The sequence below is a fragment of the Mastomys coucha genome, unplaced genomic scaffold (assembly GCF_008632895.1).
Source record: "Mastomys coucha isolate ucsf_1 unplaced genomic scaffold, UCSF_Mcou_1 pScaffold6, whole genome shotgun sequence".
Classification (NCBI taxonomy): Eukaryota; Metazoa; Chordata; class Mammalia; order Rodentia; family Muridae; genus Mastomys; species Mastomys coucha.
This window is the reverse complement of record NW_022196912.1, coordinates 93,975,064-93,994,206: the sequence shown is the minus strand read 5'-3', so window position 1 is coordinate 93,994,206 and position 19,143 is coordinate 93,975,064. Positions and strand designations below refer to the sequence as shown.

The 19,143-nt window shown below is 46.9% G+C and overlaps 1 protein-coding gene across 10 annotated transcripts in view; it reads left to right on the top strand.

Moving 5' to 3' along the window:
• Tmem229b (transmembrane protein 229B) overlaps nt 1-19,143 on the top strand; it is a 46,898-nt gene that overhangs the window by 16,403 nt on the left and 11,352 nt on the right. For 3 of the 10 annotated variants that reach the window (XM_031356065.1, XM_031356072.1, XM_031356063.1), the window contains exon 2: nt 13,816-13,991. The gene's annotated coding sequence lies outside the window, so the exon portion shown is untranslated. Of the gene's footprint in view, nt 1-11,106; nt 11,201-13,815; nt 13,992-15,030; nt 15,174-17,960; nt 18,040-19,143 lie in introns of those variants that run through there. The other 7 variants (XM_031356069.1, XM_031356066.1, XM_031356071.1 and 4 more) reach the window with 4 other exon arrangements.

The window sequence follows — 19,143 nt, the reverse complement described above, 5'->3', positions numbered from 1 at the left end:
CCCAAATAAAACAGCAAGAACACAAACACCATGTAACAGGGACGGGGCTCTATCTCGTGGTCATGTGGTGGCCTAGCATAATAAGGCCCTCAATTCCCAGCACCTCAAAACAAAAGCAAAGCTGGGCAGTGGTGGTGCATGACTTTAATCCCAGCACTCAGGGGGCAGAGGCAGGAGGATTTCTGAGTCTGAGGCCAGCCTGGTCTACAGAGTGAGTTCCAGGTTAACAAGAGCTACATAGAGAAACTCTGTTTTGAAAAACCGTTATATATTTAATCGTAGTTACAACTTAGAACATCCTTTCTGTAGAACCCTCTAACGGCAGGTGGGAACTGCAGTGTTTTGGCAAGTGGGAACCTCTGAGAATCTGTGGCATCTACCATGGTGTTGATAGCTACCTTCCAACTCTCTCTCCTGGTGAGGAAGAACCAAGGGCCAGGTACTGGCTGCTTGGGCTCTAGGTCTAGCTTACAGTATTACAGTGTTTGCATAAACTTATATAGTTACACTTAATTCTGTATGTCTGCATGTCTTCTCTGTCAAGAAGATTCAAGCGATACAGATGTCTTGAGGATATAGAGCTAAACACTTGCTTAGCATGCAAGAAGCCCTGGGTTTCCTCTCCACTACTACTACTACTACTACTACTACTACTACTACTACTAATAATAATAATAATAATAATAATAATAACAACAACAACAATAATAATAATGGCACATGTGTCTTATCTACTCTGATATTGAGCTCAGGTCAGTCTAGGACTCCCCCTCACTTGATGTCTTTCTAGCCCTCAAACTCTCTTAGACTTCTCTTATATTCAAAGGGGGAGAGAGAGAGAGAGAAAGAAAGAAAAGAAAGGAGAAGAAGGAGGAAGGGGCAGGGCTGATAGAGGGAGGGGAGAGAAAGAAGAATGGGTTTAGGGAGACCTTTCTCAGGTCTGCTTTAGCAGCTTTTCCTTCTCCTTCATGAGCTGACTTCTCAAGTCCTCAGTATTTCCCTGGGCCAGCCCAGTGTCCACTTCTGCAGCCACCCCTTTCTAAACACTCACCAGTTCCTTATGCTGTCAAGTTTTTTCATCCCCTGGACAGCTTTCCTCTCCAGTTGGTCCTGGCCTCTGGCATTCTCCTCCCTCCTGCCTCACAGGGTCCCCGTGTCTTTTCATCAGTGTGCTCCTGCTTTCCTCTGTCTTCCCCTGGCTCCTTCTCACGGCCCATCCTCTGCTGGCCTCAGATGTCACCCTCCTCCCCATCCCAGCATGCTCCTCCACTGCTGTGCTCCATCCTGACAAATTCGATAAACAATCACTTGGTTACCTATTTGTTCCGTCAGATGGGTACATGCAGAGGCTCCGGGATCAGAGCTACAGTATAGGAACTCAGACTATGTCCAGCCTTGAGTTGGCTACCCTATCCTGGAACACAAAGAACATCTGAAACAAAGTTACTGTGGGTCGCTAGACCTGCACCTCTTCCTGGATCCTCTCCTCTAAGGAAATGACACCGCCATAGCCAGGGGCAGATGTCTGGGTGTCATCCTCAACCCTTCCTGCCAGATAATCACTCAGGAGTCCTGCCCATCATCTTCCATGACGGCTCTGCATTTACATGGGTTGGGCTTCTTAATCGTCTTAGCTAATTGTGTTAGTTGCTCATTCCTCATTAGGATTTAGAATCGCAATACCTAATTTACTATTGGACTGGATTAAGAGTTTTGGAAGCCTTCAGAATGGATATTGGGTCTCTTTCTTGTCTCCCTCTTATGCTGGGAATAAATCCTGGCCTTCAAACATGCTGGACAATTTTCTGCCGCTGAGCTTGCCCCAATCCCCATTCTTTAACTATTTTTCTCTGGTGTCCTATGCATGTAGGAGTGTGCCCAATAAAGTGTCAAGATGCTTGGCCTGGGCCAGGGCCTCAGATTCTGTGGTCTTTGTAAGTACACACCTGATGGAGCAAATAGGTATTGAGTGATTGTTTAATGAACGTGTCAGTGAATGCATAGATAATAAGATGGACTTAAAAGATCCTGTTTTTACAGAGAAAAGCACTGTAATAAGGGAATAGGTTGTTGGATTTTTTTGGCTTTGATATTGTACCTTTAGCCCCCTGAGATTTTATGTTTTAAACACAGCCAGCTCCCTGTTGTGCCTCCACATTCATACTCATCCTGTTTAGCATCCCATGGTCTGCACATGCAAGATGCTTATAAGAATGTCTGCATTACTAAATAAATGCATCTGGGTAATGGGTAGTTTGCTCCATCCCCTGTTGCCCTCAGTGAGCCACTTTAAAGACTCCACTACCTGGCTGTGTGTTATTTAAAGTGGCCCCATAGAGCTAGGCAGTGAAGCTGGGAAGGGGATATGTGGTATATGTGTGGGGGCGGGCGGTATTTTAGAATCAAGTGGAGGGGATGGTAGAGGGTCTTGAAAATGGACTTTCTGGAGTGAGATCTCAAAGGGGGAAGAAACTGGCCTGGAAGCCTCAGTGTGAACGAGACTAGCAAGTTCTTAAAACCTCAAAGGTTCCAGTTTTAACCAGTAGCTTGACTCACGCTTAGGGGCTTATGACTCGACCAGGTGTCAGAATACATTAATGACATGTAGGTATAATGTCAAAAGCTTAACCATGTCTTCTGGCCTTAGAATACAGATCGCAGGATCCTGGGAAGAGAAGGGGAAAAAACTGCAGAGGAGGAAGGCAAAGAAGGGAGAGACTGAGCTCATGGGGGACACTTTGGCAGATGACAGAAGTCCCAGGGTGGAACTCGTGTGCCTTGAGGGGTTGGCTCTTCCTCCTTCCTGTTTTCTTTCATGTCTGTTCTACTCTGATCCCCAGACACTGTGTGTTTACAGTCATTTCTCATTAGCCTAAAGGGTAGGAGTTCAAATCTCTCTAGGGCCAGCTGGGCCATTTCGAAGGCATGGCCACGAGGAAGAGCCAGGCTGCGCTGAGCCTGGATCCACTGAGTCACGGCTTCTCCACACTGTTTTCCTCATCCTTCTCCCATCAGTAGAAGCTGACTTGTCGTTCACACAGATGACATATGAGAGTATGACTACAGACATTACTCAACTTTATTGCACACAGTGGAGTATTAAAGGAGGCTTCTCTTTAGCCTACCGAGACAAGCCTTGAACCTCCTAAAAGGTAAGAAGCCTGTGAATTGTCAATGTTGTGACTTCATAGGACAGTCCAACCAGCACTGGAACCCTGGAGAAATAGGTGCCTTTAAGACGATGGGGGTCAGAAGGATTGTGGTGGGCTCTTTCCAGAGAGAGTAACTTTTTTTCTTCTTCGATGAGATTGAAATCTTTGAGAGAGCACTGAAGGACAGGTAGGTAGACAAAGATGAGAGACAGAGCCATTCCAGGTGGCGTCGGGGGTAGAAATCCTGAGCAGAGACCCCAGGAGGCGAGAGCATGTGTTTGAGAGACAGCCAGTTATGGGCTGGGCAGCCATGATCAGGCCTGGGTTGGTAGAAGAGACAGGGGCTACTGCTTTTTGCTTTGCCCAACAAAATCTTATTAAGTACTTGTATATTTCTTATTAAGTATTTGTATAGTGCTAGGCATTTTAAAGAGTACCTTCTGGGGCCAGTGAAATGGCTCAGTAGGTGAAGGCACTTGCTACCAAGCCTGATGACCGGAGTTCAAGCCCAGTGAGCCACACTGTGGGGAAGAGGACAAAGTCCTACGTACCAAGGTTTAAGTCACTTCATCCTCTTGTCTTTGCTGGTCCAGTTTTGCAGGAACACTGTGTGCTCCTTGCCTCTCGTCTTCACATTTTCTGGTCATGCCCCTCCAGCGGAGCAGAGACTCTGCAGCCTAGCCCTGGTGTCATGATCTAGAGATAGTTCCCTATAACCACTTAGGGTCTCATTTATATAGGGGAGGCCATGCCAGTCTCTAACAGGTAGGATTTTTGTAAGCCCTAAGTGAGATGATGCATGGCAAATCCTTGGAACAATGTCCATCACATGTGCTATGTGAGTGTCAGCTGTCATTATTGCTATTTCATTGTTTTCTTTGGAGGGGGACATGCTCCTCAACTTATTCTCATCTGACTTCTGTCTTCGGGAAGGCCTTGTGATTCCTTCTTGTTTTCTGATGCTGTCTCAGCTTAATTGTTCCTAGAAAATTGTCCTTTCTGTCATTCTCAGGCCCTGAGGAGGCACATGCCTGCCTTTGGCCTCCAGCCCCAACACGGCTCTGCACCTCCCTCAGGGTTGTTGTCTCCCTGTGCGCATGTGTGTTATTATCTGTAACAGATACACAGAGGTATACAGTGTCACATGCATCAGCTCACCCAGCAGCCTGGCCCAGGGCAGGACTTGCCACCAGGTCTGAGTCAACCCAATGTTGCTGTGCCACAGGCAGAACTAGGAGTCCTCAGCTTCCTAGGCTGGCTTGAGGCTCCCTTAATGAATGTAATGGGTCCTCTGTTTCCTTTGTCAAAAGGAATGTTAATTATTTTCAGCAGTCTAATTATATGGCTAATGAGAGACTGACTGAGATAACATTGCCTTTAATTACTCTTGCCTAACTGCTGTTTGGAGCCATAATTTGAGCGTGTTGCAAGGCTGGGTGCTTGCTCAGTAGATGGAGCTGTCCAGCAAGAAGTGGAGGGAGGGGCCAGGATCGCTGAGCTCATGGGTCTTGATGAAGGTGCCTGAGGTGGCTGGAGTCTGCTTTGCCAAGTGTCTGGCAGCCTTTCCTGTGTGCCATCGCTTAAATGAAATGGGCCAGATGGAATCAGGTGGAGAGCAAACAACAGAATTCATAGTTCCACCATCATTCTTCAGCCCATGCCCTTCATCCCAGTATACCTGCCCTTCAGGCTGCTTTTGGCCAAAGTTTCTCATTCTTGGAGGACACATACCTCAAGTGCTTTCTAGAACATGGGAATGCAGAGATAAGGAGCCCATGGTCCAGAAAGCTCCCTTAAATAAATTTGCATTATACCCAGGATAAATGTCACATGCTTGTCTTCTGACCTCTACCAATGTCACAGTACTGTGGCCTTCCTGTAGCTGTGGTATGGTGCCTTTCAAGCCTTGATTGGCAGATCCTGGGCCTATAGGTAAGTAGCTTGTGAGAAACTGTTGTCAGCTATAAGTGGCCCATTGCTATAGGTAAATCAAGTCCTCTTAGACCCTTCCCCTTATATCTCGATTTTTCCTGTTGGTGGGGTAGGGTGGGTAGGTACTAGTAGAGACCTTGGCCCTCCAAATTTTTAGCTCTGGACTTAAGCAAGTCTCTTAACCTCTTTGAGCTTCATCCTCCTAAATCAGTTGGTGGATCTGTGTGCATCTCATAGACTTGTGTAGAGTCAGATGAATTAGTCTATCAGAAGCTGTCTGGCACAGAAGAACTCAATAAATGATTTTCAACAGTCAAAGCATTACTGATAGCCTAAGATATAGCCAGAGAATCAAGGGCTGACCTTATTCATCAATAGCTATGACTGTCTTCCCGTGTCTTGCATAGCAGTCACTTTATAGACAGTAGATAGTAACTTCCATGAAAGGTTACCCTCCCTTCATTTCAAATGTTAGCCTTGGTGACCTTGACCTGTTTCTGATTTGATGAGAGAACACAGGTACCTGCTCTGAAGGCTAAGAAACCTGGGAGCAAGGGAATGGAACTCAGGGTTAGCAAATCTAGAGTAGTACCAGCCAATGACATTTCCTGCGACAACAGAAATATTCCATATCTGCTGTCCAATATGGCAGATAAGGGCCATATTTAGCTTCGAGTACTTGCAATGTGACTAGTTCACCTTAGAGATTAAGTTTCCAGTTTCATTCACTTTTACTTATTAACACTTAAATAATCTCATGTGTCTAGTGGCTATCCACGTAGATGATATATTTTTGGAATTTTGAGAAAAAAATGAATTTGTACACTTCCTGTTCTTGGCATGTGCTTTATCCCTGGTCCACATGAGTGCTATTTACAGGATACAGGATTAGCTAGGTTGCCGGCAAAGGGAAGGTAAGTTTTCCTGTCTACCAATTAAGGTCCGGACAATGACCAGGAGGGAGATTTATGTTAGCTACACTACTTAAATTGACTTATGAGTTTGAGGTCTGACCTCGCTCCACATCTCCCTTTCTGTCTGCAAGGATCAGAGCCATTGCTGTTGGACCTGGAGAGGTGGATATGTGGATGTGTGATCTTTATGCCTGTCTTAGGAGTTTCTTTATTGACAGTGATAGAAAACCCATCTTATTAGCATGGATACAAATGAGTGTTCAATAGCCATAATCCCAGCACTCCGGAGGCAAAAATAAGTGAATCTCTGAGTTACAGGCCAGTCTGGTCTACAAAGCATGTTCTAGAACAGTGAGGGCTACACAGAGAAACCGAGTCGAAGAAAAAGTTCTTTTGCTCACAGGCAGACGGAAGTCAAAACTGCGGACAGTCAAAACCACAGGCAGATGGAAGGTTAGACCGTCATCATCGGTCAAAGCAATCCGTTTTGGGTTTTGGTTTTTTTTTTGGTTTTGTTTTGTTGTTGTTTTGGTTTTCTGAGACAGGGTTTCTCTGTATAGCCCTGACTGTCCTGGAACTCACTCTGTAGACCAGGCTGGCCTCTGGCCTCGAACTCAGAAATCTGCCTGCCTCTGCCTCCCAAGTGCTGGGATTAAAGGTGTGTGGTTATCTTGGCTTACTAACAAACCTGTTGTTAGTGCAGCCAGTGCCTGCAAGGGGGCATTTCTAGCTGCTGGATCTTTGTTTGGCAGCCAGTGATTTTGGTTGGCTGAGCCAGCACTGTATACAGCTCTGGGTACCTTGCCACAAGTGTGGGAATTGTCTGTGGGGGGAGGGGCAAAAGCATTGTCTTAATTCACATTCATACAGTGCCTGGCCTACAGTGAACTCAGACTTCCTGGGCTTGGCTGTGGTTGCTTGAAAGCCTCTGGGATGGCTTAGTTATGGAAGCAGAGCATTGAACCACACTGCTGGGCAGGTCTAGCTGTGGTTTTATTTGGTTTTAATTAAATTTATTTATTTATTCACTTTATAACCCAATTCCAGCCCTTCCTCTCCTCCCAATACCCCCTCATCTAAGTCCTCCCCCTATTCCCTTTAGAAGGGGAAGCCCTCCCCCTCTGGGTGTCAGCTCCCTATCCCCCTACCCCACCCCACACATCCAGTGTCTGCCAGACTAGGTGGGCTAGTCACATCCTCTTCCACTGAGGCCAAACAAGGCTGTCCATTTAGGGGTGTGGGATCCACAGGCAGGCAGATAGACAATGGGCTGAGGGACAGCCCCTACTCCAGTTGTTTGGGGGACCCACATGAGACCAAGAAACTCATCTACATATGTGCAGGGGGCCTAGATTGGGTCCAGCTCATGCTTGTTCTTTGGTTGGTGATTCAGTCTCTAGGAGTCCCCAAGGTTAGTTGACTCTGTTGGTCTTCTTGAGAAATCCTCTTTGAGTCCCTCAATCTTTCTCTCAACTCTTCCACAAGACTCCCTGAGCTCCATCTACTGTTCCGGTGAGAGTCCCTGCATCTCTTTCCATTGGCTGTTGGGTGGAGCCTCTCAGAGGACAATTGGGCTAGGCTCCTGTCATGCATGTCCTTTTTGGTCTGGGTTACCTCATTCAGGATGATATTTAAAAAAAAAAAAAATGACCTCTAGTCTTCTTTCTGAGGAGTCACCCTTTCACCTGAAGACTGAGGTATTCTCTAAGACATAGACAGTGATGAGAAGGGTGGGCCACCCAAATTCCTGCTCACTCTTGTGGGCTGTAAGGTCACTAGTCTCTTATGACTGACAGAGAAAGCTTGCTAGTGGCATGCCATGAGGTTTCTAGAGCCCCTGGCAGTGGCCTGATGGGATCTGCATGGGGGAGTGGATTATAGATAAGGGAGAGGTAAGGAGACTCTTTACTGTAACACATGCCCAGCTCTGGGACAGCAGCCAGGAGGCTAATTAGAAAGCTCAGCAGCTGTCCAGCTTTTCAGGCACCAAGCAGGAGCTACCAGGTGCCAATGAGCATCCTGGGAAGGAAAGGAAAGAGGCTGTGTGGAGAGGTTGTCAGGAAAAACACTCCCGGGTGTACCGGTTGGGCAATCAGTGTTTTGTTAAGAGAGGGAGATTAGAAGGGGCTTGCTAAGGTAGAATTAAGTGAGGGGGAGGAAGAGGGGACAGGAGGGGGCAGGACAAGAAGTCCTAAGTGAGAGAGAAGGTGGGGGTGAGAAGAAGAGGAGGCAAGGACCTCCAGAGTCCAAGCCCAGAGCAAAGGGTCAAGTGGAAGGCCAAACCAAGAGCAGCGAGGGGTCAGCTGCTGTCTGCACGCATGTGCCTGCGCCTCCTGTTCACTTCCCAGGAGATGGTGATATACTGCCTGTCCCTTGGAATACCTGGACACCAATTGTGTTTGTAGCTTTGGATGGTCACTCTGAGGCTTGGGAACCTGCCAAATCCATAGTGCTGAGTGCTCGTCTCACTCTAGAACAAACTAACAGTTTGTTCAGCCATTGAATCAGCCTCTTTGGTTACACTTGAGTTTTCACTAATGAAGTTCTTAGGGTGGGGCCCTGGCCAATCACCAGAGCACCTGTGATAAAGGGATTAGAGGGGTGGACCTTCTAGCCCCCCGCACGAACCTCTTAGAGTATAAGTCTCTTGATAATCATCAATATGTGCTGTGCTCCCACTTGCTGTGGCACTGGCTGTGCAAACCCTCCCATCTCTATCTCTTGCTCCATTTTTCTCTTCATCCAGCTGCCCTCATTAAGGTATGTGATTCTGTGAGCTCTGTGAGGCATCTATGAGGTAGAAACAGCCTGGAAATAATGGTTTGCAGTCAGTGGTCAGAAGTGTGGGTAAAAACCTGTGTATATGAGGTGGGGCAGTCATATGGGAGGGAGCCCTCACATTTCTGTGAGAAACTGGCATTGTCTTGGGGTAGAGTTTCAGACTTTAAAACTGTTAGGATAAACTATTGGTATTGGCTGAGAATCCCCCCTCCCTGTGTGTGTGTGTGTAGAGAATCCCCCCCACAGATGGTTAGGGAAGTACTAAGTACTTGGCTTTGAGAGTGTGTTTGTTTGTTTGTCTGGTGAACCATCATATTTTTTTGTCAGTGGGCTTATTGTCAATGTGTTATTGTTGTTGTTTATGTTGTGGTTGTTAGATGAGGTCTCATGTAGAATTTGATAAGTAGCTGAAGCTAGCCTTGAACTCCTGATCCTCCTGCCTCCCGCCCACCCCACCCCCCGCCCCCGAGTGCTGGGATTACAGGCTAATGCCAAGTCCAGTTTGAATATTTAATCTTTACTGTTTCCTGAGAGATCTGGGAATTTCTGGAGAAAGAGACCTGCAAATGAAAGGGTGTTGTTGCAAACTCTCTCTGGCTCCCTTCTTAGGTCCCAGGCTACCAAGATGGAGTAGGTGAGAGGATTTGGATTCCAGTCCGAGAAACAGCCTGAATCCTGCAAGCCCAGCTTACCCTAAATAGTTACAGAGGAGAGAAAATGACGCAGGGGACATTCCTGCCAGCAGCTGCTGGTTAAGCCTCTTTGGGAAATGAATCCTCCTCAGGAGAACTGTCTGCCTGTGCACATTGTAGAAATAACAAAATGGCTTTTGTTGTTCTCTGGCCTGAACCTACCTGAACCTCTGCTATGTAGGAGCCTGCAGTATCCCCAGGGATGCCTGTCTGGGACTCTCTGTTCCAGCCTCACTCTCCCTGTGTGTTTTCAGACAGGTCTTCTGTATCGCCCAGACCCATGTCACCCCCTCTCAGTCTGTGCTGATGCTTGGAGATCGAAGAAAGGGGAGGAGCACCCCCTTTGTTCCTCTCATCTGCAGAGACAGACTTGTGGACCCCTTGGTGATGCTTACCAGCAAGAGCTCCTTTTCCATGAAGGTGCCCTAGATCTAAGAGACAAATTCCAGGCATTGCTAGCTTTGGTTAATAGCAAGTTAGATGACTCCATCAGCTAAGAATGTAGCTGGGTCCTTCTCTATTGTGCTTGTTCAGGTATCCAATAGAAGGCCTGTGGTCTCCAGGAACTCATCCGGTATGAAATACACACATGTGAGGTTATTTACAGATGGCATGACATGTTTTATGGGAATATGGTTAAAGACTCATAGAAATGGAAGTGCTGGGATGACCCATAGGCTGTAGTGGCCTCTCAAAGCATCGGGGTAGGAGGAGTCTGAGTGAGCAAACCACAGAGGAGAGCTGGGGGAGACAGGGATGGAAACTGAGTCGTAATCCTTGAGCCTTCCATCTCAGGGTTTCAAAGGAGTGAGGTGCCCAAGGCCTGGGGTTTCGTCAGAGGCATAGATTTCACCAAATCTCTTAATATCTGTTGCCACCGCCACCTCCCCAGAAAAGATGGTGGGTGTCCCACTCGGCCTTACCTGCTCCACAGGTGTTCTAAGAGAATCGTGAGAGTTGATAAGCGTGAGTAGGCCCAGCTCTGCCTGTGTGCTAGCTGCTCTGAGGGCTTCTGATACATTCACATGCTGTACAGACTTCTGACTCAGGCTGTATGAACCACCAAAGAGCCTCGTAGTTTCTGACTCCTGAATCCTGCTCTTTGTTGTTGGTGGCAGTGGTGGTTGGTTGGTTGTTTTTTTTTTTCAAGACAGGGTTTCTCTGTGTAGTTTTGGCTGTCCTGGAACTTACTCTGTAGACTGTGCTAGCCTCCAGCTCCCAGAGATCTGCATGCCTCTGCCTCCCATAGTTCTGGGATGAAAGGTATGCACTACCACTGCCCAGCTTGGATCCTGCCCTTGAATGCTGGAATGTAAGAGAGATCTAGGGACAGCTTGTGCACTTACAGGGAAAGGTGGGACCCCTGTGACCCTCGCATCTCATCCACCCCTGAGAAAAAGCCAGCAGACCAAGAAGCAGGAAGTATCTAGCCAGAAGCTGGTTCCCAGAGAGCCGTTCTGACCCCACAGTGGTGCCATCTCCTAGGATAGGATTGTCAGCCCATAGCAGATGGCCATCAACTGCTGCAGCACCAGGCTCAACAAGCAGGATGTGGTTTTTTGGTTTCTGTTTCTGTTTTGACTTGTGCTGTTGCTGTGGCTTGCCTAGGCCCCAGGAAAAAGGAAGTGCCCATGGGTGGGATTGAACTTTCCAGGCCATATGTCATGGCTGTGCAAATGGTGGAGGAGATGAAACATGCTTCATTAAGACTCTTTCATCAAGGCGATAGGTAGGTGCCAAGGTGACCTTTGCCCCCTGCCCCCATCAGGCAGGGTAGTCGAGGGGATTAAGATGAACAGGTGAGCAAGGGCTGAGGTTCCTGTTTGTGGAGGAATTGGGAGAGATGGGCAAGCCTGAGCTCAGCAGCCTCCATAAGCAGGACACATACCTTCGGTTTTCTCTGTGCAGAGTCCTGGGGCACCAGGCAAAGAGCTGACATTGGGAAAGGTAAGCCTCTGAAGCAATCTTGGCAGGGTACATTTTATGGCCCCTGCCCTCAAACATTGCCTTGTCAGTTCTCCTCTGCCTTTCCAGTTGTTAGTTTAGGTAACAGTGGGAGAGGATCTGCCTCTCAGAGCCTCTGGGAGGGAGGAACATGAGAGTGGAGTACAGACGGCACCTCTGTGTTCCACCCATGTGTGGGGTGATAGTGCCACCTCTCAGCCTGCCTCCATGTGCTGGGCAAAGTCCAATCTGGAGACCTGCACAGAAGGCACTGTGTCAAGGGGGGTCTGACAGGAGCTCTGGTACCTTCATTTAATCTCACTATTCCTGAAATAAAGCATCAGGCCCTACTCATTTTGACAGCCAGGGCTATGGTTCTATCTACTGTGAGGCCGGATAGTTGTGTGTATCTTACTCAAGATACACATTTTTTTATTAAATTAATAAAATTTATTTTAAAACATATTACTCATTATTGACTTTTTAAAAGTCATCAAAATAATTTATAATAGTTAAATGCCTCTTAAAATACATGATATCTTCTGAAGCTAAAAGTAATATGCATTCAACCAGTTTTTAAAATCTATTTGGAACATTTAACATGGTAGAAGTAGGAAAAAAATCTCTTATGAAGCCCTCTATGAAAGGAACTTGTGAAAAGTTCCTGGTTAGATAGAAACCATTCCATCTCCAAGGGAGAATACACAACATAACTGTGGCTTCCTAGAATGAATTGGGTAGTGTTCCTTCTGTTTCTATTTTGTGGAATAATTTAAAGAGTATTGGTATTAGGTCTTCTTTGAAGGTCCAATAGAATTCTGCACTAAACTCATCTGGTCCTGGGCTTTTTTTTGGTTGGGAAACTTTTAATGACTGCTTCTATTTCTTTAGGGGTTATGGGACTGTTTAGATGGTTTATCTGATCCTGATTTAACTTTGGTATTTGGTATCTGTCTAAAAAATTGTCCATTTCATCCAGATTTTCCAGTTTTGTTGAATACAAGCTTTTGTAGCAGGATCTGATGATTTTTTAAATTTCCCCAGTTTCTGTTGTTACATCTCCCTTTTCATTTCTGATTTTGTTAATTTGGATACTGTCTCTATGCCCTCTGGTTAGTCTGGCTAAGGGTTTATCTATCTTGTTGATTTTCTCAAAGTACCAGCTCCTGCTTTTGTTGATTCTTTGTATAGTTCTTTTTGTTTCTACTTGATTGGTTTGATCATTTCCTACCATCTACTCCTCTTGGGTGTATTTGCTTTTTTTTTTTTTTTTTTTTTTTTTTTTTCTCTAGAACTTTCAGATGTGCTGTTAAGCTGGTAGTGTAAAATACACAATTTTTAAAGATCTGGGGATATCAGTGTTCAGGCCCTCGTCTAGCGTACGCCAAGTTTTGGGTCCAATCTCTAGTATTATAAAAAGGAAAGAAAATGTCTTAGGGATATTATTGAAAGAATGTATGTGGCAAAAGGCCTTATGATGTAAGGTTTATATCAGCTTCAAGCCCCAGTTGTCAACTTTACTCTTACAGGACCTCACCAGTAGTATTAATACCATAAGTATTACAGTAGTGGGTTACAGGTAAGATTTGGGGTTTGTTGTTGTTGTTGTTGTTATTGTTGTTTCATTTATTTTTTGGACATGGTCTCACTATGCAGCCCTAGCTGACATCTGACTTGGGGAATTTCTTCTGCCTAAATCTCCTGAGTGCTGAGATTAAAGGGGTGCACCGCCAGGCTCAGCTCAGGTTCAGGAAGGCTTAGCGCACACACTTTCTGCTTTCCTGTGTTTCCTTGTGTGGTATACTTAATTCTCTAAATCATCAGTTCTCGACCTGTGGGTCAACAACCCCCAAAAGACCATCAGAAAACACAGGTATTTACATTATGATTCCTAACCACAACAGTTTGAAGTAGCAACAGGATAAGTTTATGGTTGGGGTCAGCACAGTATGAGGGATGTATTGTTAAAGGGTCACACACAGACTTGGGACGGTTGAGAACCACTGTTCTAAATGCTTAAACAAAGATCCTGTACTGGTTGCCCTCTGCGATGTTCTCGACTACCCTTGTGAATAGATGTCTCCTGTGCATGGCGGAGTATACTTTAAAGCTAAGAATGGAGCTGGAGTCTAAAATTATATTTCCTTTTAGGTTTCAAAGTGTGCATTCATGCGTGGTACAAAAGAGCCCTAAGCCTTAACTAACTCTCCAAGATGATCACCTGAGAACCATCTCAGCCTCGGACGCAGAGAGAGTGACAGAGAGATGTCAGGTTCTCGGAAAGGAACCTCGGTGGCCTGTTGCTGAGTACTTGGCCTTAGATCTGCTTTCTGCTTGGGCCTGGTTGCTCAGAACTGGGGGTAGATTAATCTAATGATGACCTCCCTCTTTTATTCCCAGAGACATATGAAAGCCATCCTTCAGCCGGTCAAGAATTAACTGCACACTGGGGTGAATGTTTGTCTACATTGCTGAGAATGGCGTCAAGGTCTAGTCTGATACCAAGACAAGGTTAAATTGGGACACAGCTGCACAGTGATCCTGATGTCTGTTCCCAACAGTCAAGACTCTGATAAGTGAGTATGCCCCGGACACGTAGGGGAATCACTGGCCCAGCCTGCACCTCATTTCCATTTGGCACCTCATCAGCATGGGTACAGGTCTAGGGGGTTCAAGTTCTCAGTTTGCTTCCTGTGCAAAAGCTTGTCACAGGCTCCAGTTCTGGAATTGGAGGAGGGCACTGAGCAGTTTCAGGCTATGCCATTGTTGGAGTTGTCTTATGACTTCTAAAACTGGGCCGGACCCAGCCTGGCTGGCCAGGATAAAACTAGACACCTGGGAGAAGGTGTCTCCCCATGTTCTGTCTCCTCGAGGAGCTCCTGGATGCTTTCCGTCCAAGCAGTGGGGGCAATGCCTTCCCTAGAATCTGAATTCTGCCCCATACTATGAACTGTTCTGGCCCTCGAGGAGTTGGGCTCCTAAGTCCAGACAAGCTACATAAGGGTGAAAGCCCTTGGCTGCAGAGCATGCCTGTTCTCATCTGGCCTCTGCCTCTGGCTTTTCCTTGATGATACTTTAAAGAGTAGCAATTGGATGTTTTCCCTAGCCCCTGAGGCCCAAAGACCACTCTGACAGTGCAGAGCAGATAATACAATGGTGGGATTGGGGATCAGAAAGAAGGAAGCTCCAAAAAAGTCAGGGTAGGTTTGGCGCTCAGGCTTTTTTGTCACTGAGACCAGCTTGATTGGATAGCCTCTAAGAAACTCATGGGCTGGTCCCTTGGAGCCCAGAGTTGATTCCATACTGGTATATGCAGACGGTGGGAACCAGGTAACTGGGTTATTTCTCAGCTATAGATAGATCTTGACTCTCCTAGCTGAGGGTCAGAATCTGTTTACCAGTCCACTTAGGCTTGCAAAGTCATGTGCTAGTAACAGGTCATTTCAGGATGTGTTCTTGATTTGCAGCCAGAATAAGGGTGAGTGGGGCTGGATTTGAAGGAGCCTGGGAGGAGGAGGAGGAGGAGGAGGAGGAGGAGGAGGAGGAAGAGGTTCATGGAGGTCACTGTGAGGATATAGTGACCTAGATGTGAGACCTAGCCATCGCATGTTGCAGGTTAGTCCGAAGGCTGCCACACCTTTGACTCAGTTAGATGCACTGCTGGAATTACTCCTGGAGATCTTCCATGCTGGGCATCAGGGCACGTGTCTGTAACCTCCCCACTTGGAGGGCAGAGACAGGCAGATGTCTAGATAGAGGTAAGCCTGGGTTTTCCCAGTTTGGGATAGGGGAGGGGAGGGAAGGCAGGGAGGAACCAAAGAAAGAAAACATGCAAGCTAGCTGAATGTGGAGGTGCACACCTTTAATTGAGAGGCAGGGGGATCAGTAGTTTGAGGCCAGCCTTGGATCAATGCCTCTGTCACAAACAAACAAAAATGGTGGAAGGAAGGAAGGAAGGAAGGAAGGGAAGGAGAAAGAAGGGAAGGGGAGAAAAGAAGGGGAAGCGATAGATGGATTTTTTATTATGGAATAACCTCAGAGAAGAAAATGGCTATATTTCTTTTGTTACAAGCATGGAAGATATTTCTGTGCTGTTCTCTCTGATAGGGGAAACGGAAAACAATTGTTACCTTTGTTGAAATTCCTAGTCAAGTAAATTATAGTTTTCCACTTAGTGGGACATTATATAGCTATTATAAGGAGGAGCACACAGGCTGCAGAACTTGGGAAAGACAGTCCCAGTGTAAGTGAAAACAGAAAGCCAGAGAGTGCGTGTCCCAGTGACTTCCGGTGCACCTGTGGGCAGATAGCAAAGAGGAAGAGATACTGGCTCTGTGGGCTGTGTCTCCTTACGAATGCTCTTCCTTTCCTGGCTCTGTGGGCTGTGTCTCCTTACAAATGCTCTTACTTTCCGTGGTGCCAGAGTAGGCTTCTTCTACAGCAGAGTGTCTGTAAGAATGCACCGTTAATAGTAACTTTCTCTAAGAATGGAGGTGGGTGGGGAGCTTTTGTTTGCTATAGTATTTAAATTTTAGCTGGGAGCATGTGTTATTTTAGTTATTGAAATAAAACAATAAAGATATTTTTAGATTTTAGAATTAAAACCTCTTAAAAGGCAATCTTCCCCAAAGAGAGGAGAGGAAAAGACTGGGTTAGCTAGCTCGTTGTTGCCATTGTGTTTAAGGCCCTTGGGCCTGTTTGGATCCATCTATCTGTCTACCCACCCATCCACCCACCCACCTATCCATCCATCTATGCATTCATTATTAGGCACTATTGCCAGGCATCAGTGAAGAAAACTAAGCCTCACCCCTCACAGAGTTCTCATTGCAGGAGAAGAAAGGCCATAAATGACCGTAGACTATTAGAAGACAAAAAAGGTTAACATGGGATTGTGTGAGGAACAAAATGTCCACCTTTGATGGAGGATCAGGTAGATCTCAGAGGAGTGAGAGCCGAGTTGAGACCTGAGTGATAGCAGAGAGACACATGAAGGTCCAAGAAGAGCATTCTAGTCAGGGCACAGAATGCCTAGCCTGTGCCCTCACCTGCAGGTCACCCATTGCTTTTCAAGCCCAGTGAAATCTCTGGGCCAGGATAGACTCCAATTCCCGGTGCCAGCACCTTCATCCTTCCCATCTGGGATGGGAATCCTTTTCATCTTTTAGCCTGAGTCCTTCCAGAGTCTGGGGTGGGATAGTTGTTTCTGCCACCCTGGCTGTTGCTGCTCTGGACAGATGGCCCCTCTGGACATTCTGTACACAGGCCACTGCTCTTGGCTGGCATTTCCAAAGCAGGGCTGAGCTGTGTCGGATTTCCATACCAGGGTGGATTGGCACTTAGGAAAGTACTGGGTAATGTGTGCCCTGGCAAAGGGTCTTTAAATGGCTCATGACTTGAAGCCCTGAAGGTGGCTGCTGCCATAGCTGTGGGGCTCAGCTTTGACCTTGGAATATCTATGTGTGGCTTCTGCCAGAATTTGAGAAATAGGCTGGGAGCCTGTTATGTCTAACACTTAGTGGTGAGCCTGGTTGATGGCCCAGTCAGAAAATACACATCCATTTTCATGAATCTTATTACTCCCGATGCCACCTTAGTATCTAGAGACGGCACCTCGGAAATTGTAGTACCACAGAGGAGCCTGTAGCTCGCTTTTGGAGCAGTAGAGGATGCTGATCAGGGATGATAACTCCGGAGCCAGGCTTATGAGGATCTAATTCCTAGCCCAGCCATTTAGATCTATAAGAACATAGGCTAATTATATAGCCTTTTCTGCCTTGTTTTTTTTTTCCCCCTCTGTAAAATGGGCTTCAGAATTCTCTGAGTGAGAACATAGAAAGTGCTGAGAAAAGGGTATTATTGTCACTTAGAGGTAGGTGGGACTTCAGTGTGATACCAGGGGCCTGTCAGGAGAAAGTTGGCAGCATCTGAGTTAGCCACTGGCCACAGGAAGAAGCCTCCCTGGCCCATGCTGGCCTTGAAGCATGTCTGTTTTCCTTCCTCTACGTTGATGACAAGGGAAACCCAGGGCCATTTGAGGTCTGGCAATAACTCAGACATAGAATGACCACCCTTCCCACCCCCCACCCTCGTTGACTCCCCTGACCTTCAGCCCCAATCCTGTTAGGAATAAGACTCAAGGTCTTTCCTGTCTTGCCCCAGAGACCTCCTAGGTAGGCTGTGCAGCTTCTCAGAGCATGGGTTAGCAATGATTTGGGTGCCTGAGGTTCGGAGTAAGCTTGGAAAGGGAATGGGAAGCGAAGCCTAGCAAGGTCATCCCCTGGGCAAAACATCCCCAGAGCTATTGCTAGAGTCTTAGCTTCCTGGAACAAGGTCAGAATTTAAGGCAAAACCAGAGCCATTCCATCTGACTTTGCCCCCCCCCTCTGTTTTATTTTGTTTTTGTTTTTTTTTTTTTTGAGGCAGGGTTTCACTGGAACTCACTCTGTAGACCAGGCTGGTCTTGAACTCATAGACATCTGCCTCCTGAGAACTGGGATTAAAGGCAAAAACCACCACTGACAGGTTTATCCTGGTCTCTTAAGGCTGATTTCACGTGTCTCCACTGCCCATTCTGTGTGATACCACCCTGTGACAGAGCTCAGCACATTCTGAGAGCTTCAGGTGAGATATCCCTAGGGACTGGATGCAAGAAGCCAGCTTCCTTGTCCCCACCACCCGCTCCCTCATATTGACAAATCCCTTTGATCCTTCTCAGGAACACTGTATTCTTTCTCCAACAAGTGTGAGAAGGGTGAAATCATCCACACTCTCCAAATGCCTTTTTCCCCAAGCTTCCAATCCACACTGTCCTCTGTGCCACCGTGAATGTGTTTGCTTGGACTGTCCCATCATGTAGAGACCACCATCCACGGAGATGCTGGTACCTGCTGTAGACTTCCCCAGGGCTGATTCCAGAGCTGAGCAAGGGGTTATTAGAAAGGGAATCGGGGTAAGGAAGCCGGGTGAAGGGAGGGCACGACAAGGAGTGAACTTGTTGGGCTCAGTAGAGGATGGGATGAGCCCAACCTAGATACAAACCCAGACACAGCACCTATGGTAATTAGAGATGGGAGTTGGGTGTGATGTTCTGAAATGTTCTAAAGTCAGTATTTCATTTGATCACCTCACACCACATGGAGCAGCATCCCAACCAGAAAGACTCACACACCCCCACCCCGCAAAAGGCTGCCCCTAACCAGGTCTTTCAGAAAGTTGGCCACATTCATCCTGCATCGACCAGCTGTGTTCTCCTGCCGTGATCCCTTGAACAAGGTCTGACCTAACCTAGGTATTCTTCCCTTCCATCTGCCCAAGCACTTTCTGCTGTCTAGGAATGGAACCATGCCTGAGGCTCCCTCTGTGCCCTCTTCTGCCCTTCCCCCATTTTCTGAGTTGGTCCCCTTTTGTCCTATGATTCGTCTCCCTTAGACATGTATTCCTTCCATCTTGCTTCTGCTGCTGAAGTTTTGAAGTCCAGCTCTTCCCAGTTACCTGGAAAGCTGGAACCAATGGTTCCCAGCTGAGAAAACACTTTTGGCTCTTCCAGGAAGAGGAGATCAGAATCAAGTAGAGCAGGACTTAAAGTCAACCTGAAGAAGGCAGTGAGTGGGTTAGGGCAGGAGCTCAGTAGCAGGACATTTGCCTAGCATGTACAAGGTCTGGGTTTGAACCCTGACCCCGCCCCCAACAGACACACACACATGAACACATGCACTCATAGAAACT